The 12606-nt window shown below is 36.3% G+C and overlaps 1 protein-coding gene across 4 annotated transcripts in view; it reads left to right on the top strand.

Annotated features, from left to right (window-relative positions):
* Ppargc1a (PPARG coactivator 1 alpha) overlaps nucleotides 1-12606 on the top strand; it is a 638292-nt gene that overhangs the window by 586070 nt on the left and 39616 nt on the right. The gene's annotated exons all lie outside the window — the stretch shown is intronic.

The following is a 12606-nucleotide window of genomic DNA, read 5'->3' as shown; positions in this document are numbered from 1 at the left end:
ACTTTAGTGGACATGAAAGTGGCTCAAGGAATCTGAGGTCCAACCTCAGGCTCTAAGTGGCTCCTGCTCTCCTGGAGAAGGGCCAGGGAAGGCACAGAGGATTACCAGAAAGAACACTTGGATTTCCTTTACCCTACATGGCTCCACTGAGAGGATAGCCTTGCCTCTGAAGAGCTCCCAACCACCTTGAGATAATGTTCTTATTCTGGTGCTACTGCCAGCATATTGCAGTAATCAGAGCACTCGACATTGCCTGTGTCTCAGTATACCCTACCTGCAATACCATACAGAGCCAGGTGCCAAAGATCCGCAGCTGCACAATTTTACACATATCTCCTGGTGCTAAGTCTTTATGAACAAATAGCATTGACCTTTATGATGATGCTTTCTAAGCACTTCTTTTAGGCAGAAAATGTATTATCATGTAGAGAATTTATTAGTTGTAATAGGAAAGTATTAAACCTTGCTTACATAGTCAGTTTAAAAAATACTGCTTATATTTAATAGAGTCTGCTAATTTGCTACAATAAAGCCTGTGCATTACTTACAGGGGCTTTATTTCTGTAGTTCTGTTGCTGATGTTCCAACAGATTAGTGCTCATCTGTAGGGTTGCTGAAATGTTTTGACTATGCCCCCTTCCTATGTATACCTAAATGTAAACTATGAAAAATTAATTTCATACTAATTGCAAGTTTCTATATAACCTTTAAATTTGCTTTTACTCTTTTTTCTACTAAGGACATTACTTTTTCAGCTCTTATGGCTTGCTGCTTCAAATGTCATCTCTCTATAAACAGACACACAGATACACAGACATACACACATATGCATATTTGAAGTTATTAATGGACCTTAAGTATGTATTTTGTATTCTGTCTGCATATATAGATGTGTATTACACATACATGATATAATATCTATCTATGTAACCTATACATGCATCTATGTGTTCTATCCATTCACCTATCTATATTTGGCAACAGCTGATTTGCCTATTGTCTGCCATCGTCTCTTAGTCAGAATAAAATATGTTTTGAGAGAACAGATCTTTGCATAGAGTAGGCACTAAGATATATGTAATCAATAATATATACATTTGTTTGTAAGAATGCATGGAAATATAAGTCTGCATGCTTGTGCACAAATAAAGGGTGTGTAAAATATAGATATCACAATTGGATATAGTATGGATGTCAGATTATCACTCCCTGTATCAACCTTGCAAGTAACTGGTTGACGCTTGTCTTGATACAAACTGTATGGATTTCTGAGCATTCATAGTTAATAGTTTTGATTTCACACTTATAATTTCCATACTGTGTAAGTATATCATGTAGAATATTTTTCTTTTTCTCCTTAATTTGCTCATATTCTATCCCTACCTTTCCCTATCAACATTAAGTTTTACCTCCATTATAAAATCTTTGTCAATAAATCCATTATTTTGATTCACTTATTTTGAAATAAATTTAGTGCATGAAGATAATGAACATAGTTCCTCAGTCTCTACCACACACTGTAAGAGTTTCATGGATTAGCTCAGCTGACTCTCAAAATAACAGTATAATGTATGTGTTGTAACACATTTCTTAGCTATGAAGCCTGAGATTCAGAGATATTAAGTGACTTGCTGAAGGTCACATACTCTGTAAGTGATGGGCTCAGGTTTCAAAATCAGGCAATTTAATTTCTTTTTTAAATCATTTTTAGTTTTATTGATGCAATTTAGATTTACATAATGATCACATTCATCATAGGGAATTTGTACCTTTACATGATGCATCTTGATTCCTTTTTCTCCCATTGCCCTCCCTCCCCTCCCTTTAAGCCTTCTTCCCCTTCCTTATTTACAAAAGCCCCGTTTCCATTTTTTCCTTCTTTTCTCATTTTTTTCCTTAGGCAATTTAATTTCAAAGTCTATATTTTCCTTCATTTCCTCTTTCATAAGAATACAAAGATATTATAAGGCCTCGATACTCTAGGATGGATAATGGGGGATGGATATTAACAAAATATATTATACACATTGAACCCACCTAAAAATGTGACACTAGGGAGAAGAGTGAGGCAAGAGAGTTAACTGGGGGATGAAAATGACCAAAGTATGATGTGTACATGTACAGATCTTCCAAAATAGCACTGAGCAGGAAATTCTATAACCAATAAAAAAGTGGAAAAAAATCCTTAGGAAGTGTAGTGCATTAGTCTGTTTTCCATTGCTGTAATAAAATACCTGAGGCTGGATATAAAGAAATGAGTTTAATTTAGCTCACAATTCTGAAGGTTCAGGGCATGGTACCAACCTTTGTACTAGGCTGTAGGGAGGAATTCCTGGGCTGAATCACATGGTAGATGGCATCACGATAGTAGTGTGTGTGAAAGGGAGAAAGTACATTGTAAGACAGAAATCCACAGTGATTCAGGAGTTAGGCTCGCACTTTTATAGCTACCATCTCACAAGAACTAAACAGGATCCCATGAAATCACTCTTACTCCCTCCTGAGGGCCCACCCCCAATGACCTACAGACTTCTACTAGGCCTCATCTCTTAAAGATCCCACATCCTCTTAACATTGTCATACTGGGGAGCAAGCTTCCCGCACATGGACCCTAGAGGAACAAAACACACCCAGACCATAGCATCTAGAAATGTTTAGGAACTCTGTTAAAGAACATAGAGGAAAGCTAATCAGAATCATGCTGTAAGGATAATCTTTAAGAACATAATCACATTAATAGAAGGTATTGTGAATAGGAACTCACATAGAATAAATAAAAATATTAATTTCCATGAAGAATTGTGTATGTGCCTGTGTGTGTGTGTGTGTTATTAGATGAATCTGGCATTATAAGTCTAGAATTGTATGTTCCAACTTGATTTATACACACTCAGCAGCCACAAAACAGCAAATCACTCAAACTTGGTTGATTAGCAGAGTCACTTGGGCTGCAAATCAGAATTGCAGAATCCTGGATTGTTCCTCTAGGGCAGTCATTCTCATGTAAGAGCAGTTTGCCTCTAGGGGATGTTTGGCAATACCTGGAGACATTTTCAACTGTCGTAACTGTGGCAGTACTACTGGCATCTAATGTGTAGAGACCAGGGATACTGTTAATCACCCTAAAATGCACAGGACTTCCCCCACAACAAAGAATCATCTAGCTCAAACTGTCAACAGTGCTGTACTCAAGAAGCTATGGCTTGGTGATTTTGGTTTAGTGGTTCTTAATGGGGCACAGAGATGTGCATTTCCATCTAGGGACAAAAGTTGTTCTGACAGAGGATTTCAAAGCTTGAAGATATAAATATGAACTGGATTTGTTGAAAATACTTTGTAGAAGAGAATATGCTTAAAGTAGGCCTTGAGGTGGGTATAGTATATGAATAAATGAAGGAAAGGGTATGAATATTCTAATAGATCCAGTCACACCCACGGGAACCAAAGATAGCCTATGAAGTAACATGGGCCAGCAATAAATTATGAAGAATTTCAAACAACCACCTCTACATGGAAGATATACTCTGCTGCATGGAATAAGACTTCATCTTCCCGGTTAATTTGTGTCTGTTGATGTAACTGATATGTCTTCTTTACTCACATTGCCTGGTCTAATTTGAAGACAGATTGAAATAAGCTGTGATTACTCTTATTTTGTTCTAATAATCTCTTCCATAAAATTTTAATACATAAAGAAAGGGAGTGAAAGCATTATTTTATCAGATCTATCTGGTTTGATATCAAACTCTGCTTCTCATTAGCCACAGGATTTGCGGTATTAATTGCATTAATGGATAGTTTAAATGAAATAATGAATATCTATGAATTAACTCAGCATCAGGCACATATGAGGGGAAATCAAAATATACCTTATTCATCATATCTGACACTGTGTCATTTTTGGCTTGTCCCAAAGTCAAAATGATGATGGACGGTAAATGTTTTGAACCTATTCAGGACATTGAAATAGTCATAATCCACCTAAATACAGTGGACCCTCAAGTCACAATTGGCCTGACATATGAACAACTTGGGCTAATTAGGTTAATGGAAAATTCATCTGTCTCTTGTTATCTATAGTGTATACCCAGGTAAACATCCAGATCTCAGCTGTTTTGACTTACAACCAACTTGAGTTACAACCAGCCCTCAGGAACTGATTGGTTTCATAAGTCAATGGTCCACTGTATGCTTGCACAAGAGGATTTCCAGAACTGGTTCAGAAAGTGGCAACAAGGGGAGGATAAGTGTATTCGATTCAAGGAGGAGTAACTTGAGGGGATTACAGGCAGTGTGTCTTTTATTTAATAAATATTTTTAAATTTAAATGGTCACTATAAATTTTGATCTCATGTCATCAGGAACACTCAGTAAAATTACACTGTTATCACACTGTTATTTTTAAAGTTAAAATAACATTTACCTGAGAGAATTATGACATTATTTAAATGAACAGAAATAAATTAAAGTTTGGGTTTGAGACAATCATCAGTATGTTATGATCAATCTTAATAACTGGTTATTTCATAACTTGTTTTGACCAAAGAGGATTGAGAAAATCCTTTTTTATAGAAGTGAGTAGCTGTAAATGGTAAAGGTAAATTATAGATCTTAAACTTCTCACTCTCACTTTTTAAGATTTTTCCCCTAAATTTAACACAAAATGATTCTGTTGTGTTGGTTTGTGCAGTAGTGATCTCCACTCTGTTCATGATAAAATAAACAACACATTTGAGTGAGCATGTTGCTTTGCAAAAATAGTTATGTTGGTATTTAAATACAATTATATGGACACTCAAAATCTGTAGAACAATATTCACAATCAATTCTTCCAGCAACTGTACTAATGGTATTCATGCCCGAGGTTCCATAGAACAGTTTTAAAACTCATGGTTAGGATTAAAATGTATTCCTTGCTTGCAGATGAGTGTGCTCAGTGGCGAAGCGGCTCATCCTGGTCTTGATCAAGTGCATCAATTGCTTTCCCTTGATTAGTGAGCTGAGGCTCCTGCATGGGTAGATAGTAAATTTATCTGGTGTGATTTTATCTTCACAAAACCTCCTTGGCTCTTCCAAGATGGCGCAAATTGCCTGCTTGATGATGTTTTCCAATATCCTCCCAAGCAACAGAATCGGAGTGGATTAATCTCTGCCTTTACAAGACCCACCCAAATCCCACACAAAAGATGAGTGTTACAGTTACTTTTATATTTTCAGAGCCCAAGGGATAATTTCAGAATTAGAATTCAGAATCCCACTAAGAATGTATTGGCTGCTTGCCTGGCCTATTAACTGGCATATGTGAAATGAATGCCAGCTAAGTTTAACTCATAGTCTAAAATAAACATTGCTAAAAGCATAAATATGCTGGGGTAAGTGGAGGTGGGAATCAGAGAAAACAACGAAAGAAAAATAAAAGGTACATTATATTCTTTGGACATTTTAGTTGTTTTTCATTTTAGATAAGCATCTACTATTATGCCAAGTATCCTTTTTGTTTTTTGTTTTGTTTTCCAGTGCTAGAGATCAAATCCAGGGCCTCACACATGTATGCTACGCAACCCCTCTACAACTGAGCTACAGCCTCAGCCCTGCAATTAAGTATCTGAACAATAAGCAAACAGGTCAAAGAGAGTTTTCATTTATGATAATCTATGAACAAGAGAAATCGCTATACCATATACAGCGCTATAGAAAATAAGTGCCAAGAAAAAAAATAAATTAGGGAAAGTAGACAGGATGTGTCCAGAGTGTAGGGAAGGTCTCACTGAGAAGGTGATATTCAGTATTTGAAATCATCGGGGAATGGAGAGGAATCCCTGCGATCATCTGGCAGAAGACAGAAGACCCTTTGGGCAGAAGGAGAAAGGTCTTGGAGAAGGAGGATGCCGAACATTTTAATCCACCAGTGAGAAGGTCAGAGAGGTTGGAAAGGACTTTAGCAGGTGAATGGATAGTGACAGGGATGGATGCTGTCACAGTGGAGGGCAGCCATACACTGGAGGTAGCCAGATAGCTCCAGTTAAACTCTGAGTAGTCGATTGACTCTCAAAAGTGTACAATTTGGTGAAACACTATGTGGGCTACTTGGTCACTCTTACGATTTTGGCTTTTACTCTTAGAGATATAAGAATCCATGGCGGCAAAGTCAGAGGAGGAACAAGACACAGCTTAAGATCATCAATTCATTTAGTTTTCTGTGTTGAGATTGGAGTGTGATTTGAGCATGCAAGAAGCAAGTTTCTTACACTTGAGGATGAATGGAATGCCTTGCTGGCTTTTCTCAGGTCTATTAAATCTCCGGTTCAGGGGCACAACTCAGTGACTTCCTCTTCCCCCTGTTAGAAATAGACAAATAATCTTTTTGCTTCCCCAATAGCTCATCTTGCCTATAAAAACCAGGATTATTTAGGCCTTTCTATTGAACATCTATTTATACTTTGGTTCATAAACCCTCTCCAGATAATAAATTTCATATATTCAGTACATGTTTATTAACTCATGAATGTGTGATGTAAGCTAATAAGTAAGCATGGAGTCTAACTACAGGTGTGAAAATAAATTTTATGCCTACCTAAATAGGAGCATACACATTCCTTGGAATTAAATGGATTCCCACAGGTCTAAACATAGGTGTAGAAAATTCTTCAGTTTTGCTTATATTTTGTTTCCACATGATTTTTATTTTATCTTTGCAGGACTTATCCTCAGTTGTTGATCATTGCCTTCTTAAGTTACAATGGATTACTGGGAGGAAGAATTCATGTACTGACTATATAATTTTGTGTAGTTAGCTAAAATTGAGTTGTGAGAGTAGGCTCCAAGAACTAATATATATATATATATATATATATATATATATATGTATGCACATATTCTGCTTTAAATATATGTACTTGATATATAAACTTGTGGATTCTAGGGGGAGGTATGTATAGACACGTAGTATACATACACAATATTGTAAGTAGTCTGCGTGTCCATGACAAGGTAGCCAGATGGTGAATTAAAATTTGTATTCTTTCTATTAGACCCTAAACTCTAGCAACTTTAGCATCCAACAAGACTCATAGCAATAAGGAAACTCTCAGGTCATTTGCCAGAAATGAATAGACACAAAAGTATTTTATAATGTGTGATGTGAAGTAAAGTTGTCTTTATTATGGTAATTACTTTCTGTTACACACACATGCTTAAGATTTCTTAATTCATTTTAAAAATTTTACTTTCAAGTGCCCATCCCTTCATCGAAGCGCCATATTCCACATGCTACACATACGGATTAGTGGATTACTTTAGGGACTCCTCCTATTGAATGGGGTGGGAGCTGGGAACCTTCAATGTCGGGACACCAGCCACATTTAGTTCAGTGTGTAAGAAGGTAGGTAGACACATAGTGACCACACTTGCATGTAGAAAAGCAAGAAAAACCATCATGGATTATAGACAATATAAACAGAGAGAGAAAGAAAGTTATTTTAAAATGGTGTTCAAAATATTTAACAGCTTCTTTTACAAAGGCTCAGACCACTCAGGGTGGAAATGTGCAATAAACAATCAGGGATCTAATGTCTGTCCTGATTTTATTAGTTTAATAACAAAAAGCTAAAGGCCTCAAATTCTATTTCAGTGGTTTGTTCTGGGTTGTTATCTTTTAATTTCATTTCAAAAAAGCCTCTTAGGTTTTCATTTTGATTTCTGCTTCCTGTGAATTTTTGAATCAAATGTACACAATTAAATGCAAAATTTATGCATGCAAACACTTTTTTCAATTTGTACATGAAACATAGGAGGAAGTCCAGAACTTTATGTATAGAGATTCAGGAAAGGAGCACCTATGATCAATCATATTCCTTATTTGAACCTCTAAGTTTATCATAAAAGTTGCTTCTCCATTTAGTTATTTGAACTCCTGGTGGGGACCAGTGAAACAAATAATCCAAAATAGTGGATAATCCAAAAAATGTCATTTATATTTGGCTTTGGAATATACTACCAGATGTTGCTCTAGCAGATTTCCCTTCCTAATTAGGTCTCACTTAAAGTAGAAGTTAATTTTGTCTTCATTAGCTGTTTCCAAATCAGCAGGATGGGGCAAGGAGGAATCCCAGAGCATGCTGGGTATTTTGGGGGAGCTGGCCCTCAGCTCAGAGTTGGTGGTAGATCATGCTCAAAGAATGAAGTTCAAAAGTGGGTAATCAAGATGATGGGCATATACACTGAAAATATTTATGAACACGGTCTTGAAGTGTTCTCAGGCTTTGTCAACTCTTTTTTTTATCCTATTAATAATGAGTAGGAAAAAATTCCATAAATGAATTAGGCAAAAATATCATGACACTTTTTACAGAAAAAGTAGAGGCTAAGTGATTTCTTACACCGATTGATCGCTTGGTAAACAGTATATAAGAAATTGAAACTGATTAATGAATGATAAGAAGACCCCTCTGTTTCCTTCTTATTGATGATTTGAATAATGAGGAAACAAGAATTCTCCTGGCCTAATTCGCATTAAGAGAGCTAAGATAATGAAGCTGTGATTAAATGGCTATTAAACTATTTTTATCAAACAGAGATCAAGCAAGGGTGAGAATCTGGGGATGCAGAGTGTAATTGCAATTCTACAAGATGAAAAACCTTACTATCATAAGCAGGACATGGTCCTTCCATAATAGCCTGCATTTAGAAGTCTGTGGGATACCACATGCAGTCTTCACTCTGTGGTTCTCCCTTTGGGTGTCTCTTAGCATCCTGTTAGAGTCCCTCTTCTCCTTGAGTTAGTGGATTTATTCACTCTCTGGAGTGTGCAATTGGGTGAGCTAACAGTACTATCTTCTCCACTTCATTGAACCAGTTGGAAGATCTTTTTGTCAGCAGCTCACAAAGAAGGAAAGGCCCAGATACCATATACCTGGTCCAGAATTTTAATATGGAGGTGACCCTGAGCATGGGAAGGGGCACACTCTACCTGTGCCATTTGAAATGTCAGACTTAGTTCAGGCTACATAGGGACACAGCAATCCCAAAGGGCAGTGACAGCCTCCAAATGAATTGTTCTAAAGTATCTTTTATTAAAAATGTGGCATAGCTTAGAAATTTGGGGTTGTTGGTACAAATGCCTGTATATTATCTCTTCCTGGAAATTCTTTACACCTGGAATGAGGTTTTATAGATGTGTCTTCTTTCCTTGTGGAGACACCATGGAGAGTGAAGTTTTTCGGGCACCCAGACCTTTATTTGGGTCACAAAAATAGCAGCAGAATCCCATTATCTTGTGAGGACCCAATGTTATTACCCCCCCACCACCACCACCACCACTATAGGAAATGTTGCTTGGTAGGGAAGCAGCTCCACTGTGGAAATGCCTGTAAGCCAGTCTTCTTTTACCTTCTCCCACATCCAAGACAGAACCTAGTTTGTGTAGATCTCTACAGAGTTGGATCTTTCTTTCTTCTCTTTACTCTAAACCTCTCAGCTTTGCTTTCGTTTCTCTCTTCCTTTATTTTTAACTATAGATGGACATAAGAAATGTATTCTTGTAAAACAGTAATTCCAACAATTAAAGAACAGCACCTGAGCCCAGTCTTTGAAAGGTTATCTTGCAATGTCATTTTACTGACTAATAATGTGTTTCCATACCTTGTCACTTGTGAACAGATATGTGTTCATAGGCCAGTGTACTTCATCTGCAGCAACTTTGATTTATTTGCTTTATAAATTGGGACGGAAGCAATAATGGAAAGTGACATTAATTGTTTAACAGAGTCCTCTTTGTCACATCCATTGCCTTTTGTGGGGCGTGTGATTGTTGAAACTCATATGAAACTAATTGAAATTGCTACAGTAAGGGGCAGTGTCCACTCAACTTTACATGTATAAATATTTGTTGAGCTTTGATGCAAAAGTGTCATCGGTAAACATCAAGCTTTCTTCCCAAACTTCCATGATTAAAGAAAACACAAATACTTCAAATAATAGCATATTTTTCTTCCATAATTCAAGAAGAACTTTACTAAAATCAGTGATTTTTAACACCTTTCTGAGTTATTCACATAAAGGATGATAATAAAAAATATTTTAATAAATAATCATTTTAAGTGGACACTGTAATAGTGAATACAGTTCTACCGATACATGCTGGTTGAATGCTGTCTCTCCCTGCACACATATTCCAATGCACATGCACATAAACACGCACACATAAACATGCACACACTGTACCAATTTCCTATCCCACAAATACTTCCCTCCCATTGTGGTTCCAGTAGAAAGGAGAATTAAAGTGGTTGGTGGTTTAATCAGATCTTGTAAATTAATTATGACATTATCAAGCTCCAATATTTCTGCCCTTGTATTTGGTATATATTCACTCAGGCTTATTAAAGAAATTGGAGAAAACTAGTGTTTAAGTGTTCTTTTTCATTTTGACTTGATTGGAATTATCTTAGTTTGTTGACACAAGGGATAGAGCTAAGGCACTATTGTATTATGTGATTTAAAGCAAATAGCAGCTTATACTATTGCTGGAAAGCCAAACACAAAATTTAAATCAGGGTAAACAAAATTACTCATTTATTGGTAAACATTCATAAGTATTTTTCTTGAACTGTTTTTGAACCTCAGCGAGAGAAACTTTTTTGAAAAATGAGTTACCTGGAAAAATGTTCAACTTACTGGAAGTATGTATATGTGTTCATGTGTAGGTATTTGAGATCTTTTCAAAGATTATTTTATTGATGAATATAATGATACTCATCGTAAGGCAAATCTCATGATTTTGAGGTGATTTAAAATATATATACATTTCATTTAAACAAAATTTTATTCACAAGAGATTAATAACCTGAATTGTGTTTTTGGCATGCCGGGGAACTAAAGAGGGGGTGACTGGAATTTTTGGATGCCAGATTATGACCCTGAGCATAAAATAAGAGAAACTCTTTTTACTCTTGTTATTAGGATTCCATGGATAGGGTTCAGAAGAATTGAAGCTTGGAGGTATTCAATAGGCTTTTGTTACTGAATTGTGCTGTTTAGAATTTAATGAATTAGTCTGTGTGCAGAAGTAAATGCGCCATTTTGAAATGAACAACTCCCACTTCGGGTTAGGATTCACCTCTGTGTTAGTCTACACCTTCATCCCATCGTCAGGCCACGTGTACCCCATCTAGTTGACTCAGGATCTCATATTAGAGGCAATAGGGAGATACATTATGCAAATGCAAAAAATGCCAGTCCACTGGCAGTCAGTACAAATGGCCCTTCTTGGCCTCTTGAATCACAAAGAAAAAGAAGTCTATAGTTTTATTCCTGCATAGAGACTGATCAGTAATGAGGGAAACAATTTTTGTGTGAAAGTAGAATGTATACGTGATAAAGCCCTGCCTAATTTCTCTAGTAATACAATTTGATTTTCTGATTAGCTGTCTTATTCTGTGATTCTTGTAATTTTGTCAGGTCAATTAACTGGAGTTCAGTGCTAGAGAGACAGGCAGTGTGGGCACTGCTGGATTCATTAGATGTCAGCAGCTTAGGTGCATTTTGTAATAGAATCTGTGTGGGATAATTTAGCCCATATTGTTAATGTCATAATATACAGAATTTAAAAAAGGAATTTGGAAGCAGGTCAATTTGGGCAAATAATGCGAAATGCTAAAAAGAAAAAGAAAGCGATCTGAACAGTATGCATTGTTGGCAATATATGCAGATCAATGAATTACTCAGCAAGTAATCATTGACTATCTTTCTATACCGTGTGCCAAACACTGGCCCTGACTGTCTGGGTACGTAAGCATTAGTTTGGGAGTCTTTGAGTGTTTTTGTAGAGTACTGAAAATAGTATTATCTTTTATAATGAATTGTTTACAGGTTCTTTCTACCAGGAGGTTCTTGGAGGGATACAGTTTTGTTTTATATCTTTTAATATCACCAACCTTTGATGATATTAGCATGGAGCAAGTTCCAGAGTTTCTGAAAAATTGTTAGTCAAACTAAAGAATTCAAGAGAAGTAGCAGTTTTGTTGTGAAAGGTCCAGATTTTAGGTTTTGGATATGAAGGAGGTATTATAAAGTAGAGATATCCAATGGGCAAATATAGAGATTTATAACTAAGGTTGAAAGAGGTGTCAGGGAAAGAAATAAATGATGTTGGAGTGTTCAATAATGAGATTATAATTGAATTCACGAAAGTCTTCAGATTCTCTTAAGTTTCTGGTGTTGTTCCATTGGAAGTTTATCTAAACTTTTTAGGGCGTATGCTGTGCAGGAGATCTAAACACTGTATATCAAGAGTAAGTAGAAGTTCATTAAGATTCCTGCAAGTCCTGAGAGTCTCTAAATCTCCTCTTTTAGTTAGAGAAAGAAGAGATGCACATATGAAAAATGACAGTGAAGAAGACGGAATCATATATAGCAATAGTAACCACTGACTTAACACTTTGCTAAATTTTAGAACTCAGCAATCTGACATTGGCACAAGAGAGTTATTCATTAATTGTGTGACTCAGACCCAGAGTGAAATAGGAGTTTGAGGAAGACACTATCTTGGGATCCTGGTGTGGGCATTTAAGATTTCACATACAATTTATTCACTGGCTTAGACATGGT

This window comes from Heterocephalus glaber, unplaced genomic scaffold, assembly GCF_053883595.1.
Source record: "Heterocephalus glaber isolate CG9 unplaced genomic scaffold, H.glaber_assembly_v1.0 deba00001509, whole genome shotgun sequence".
In the NCBI taxonomy this organism is placed as follows: domain Eukaryota; kingdom Metazoa; phylum Chordata; class Mammalia; order Rodentia; family Bathyergidae; genus Heterocephalus; species Heterocephalus glaber.
The sequence above is the reverse complement of the archived record's forward strand: the minus strand, read 5'-3'. Positions and strand labels throughout refer to the sequence as shown.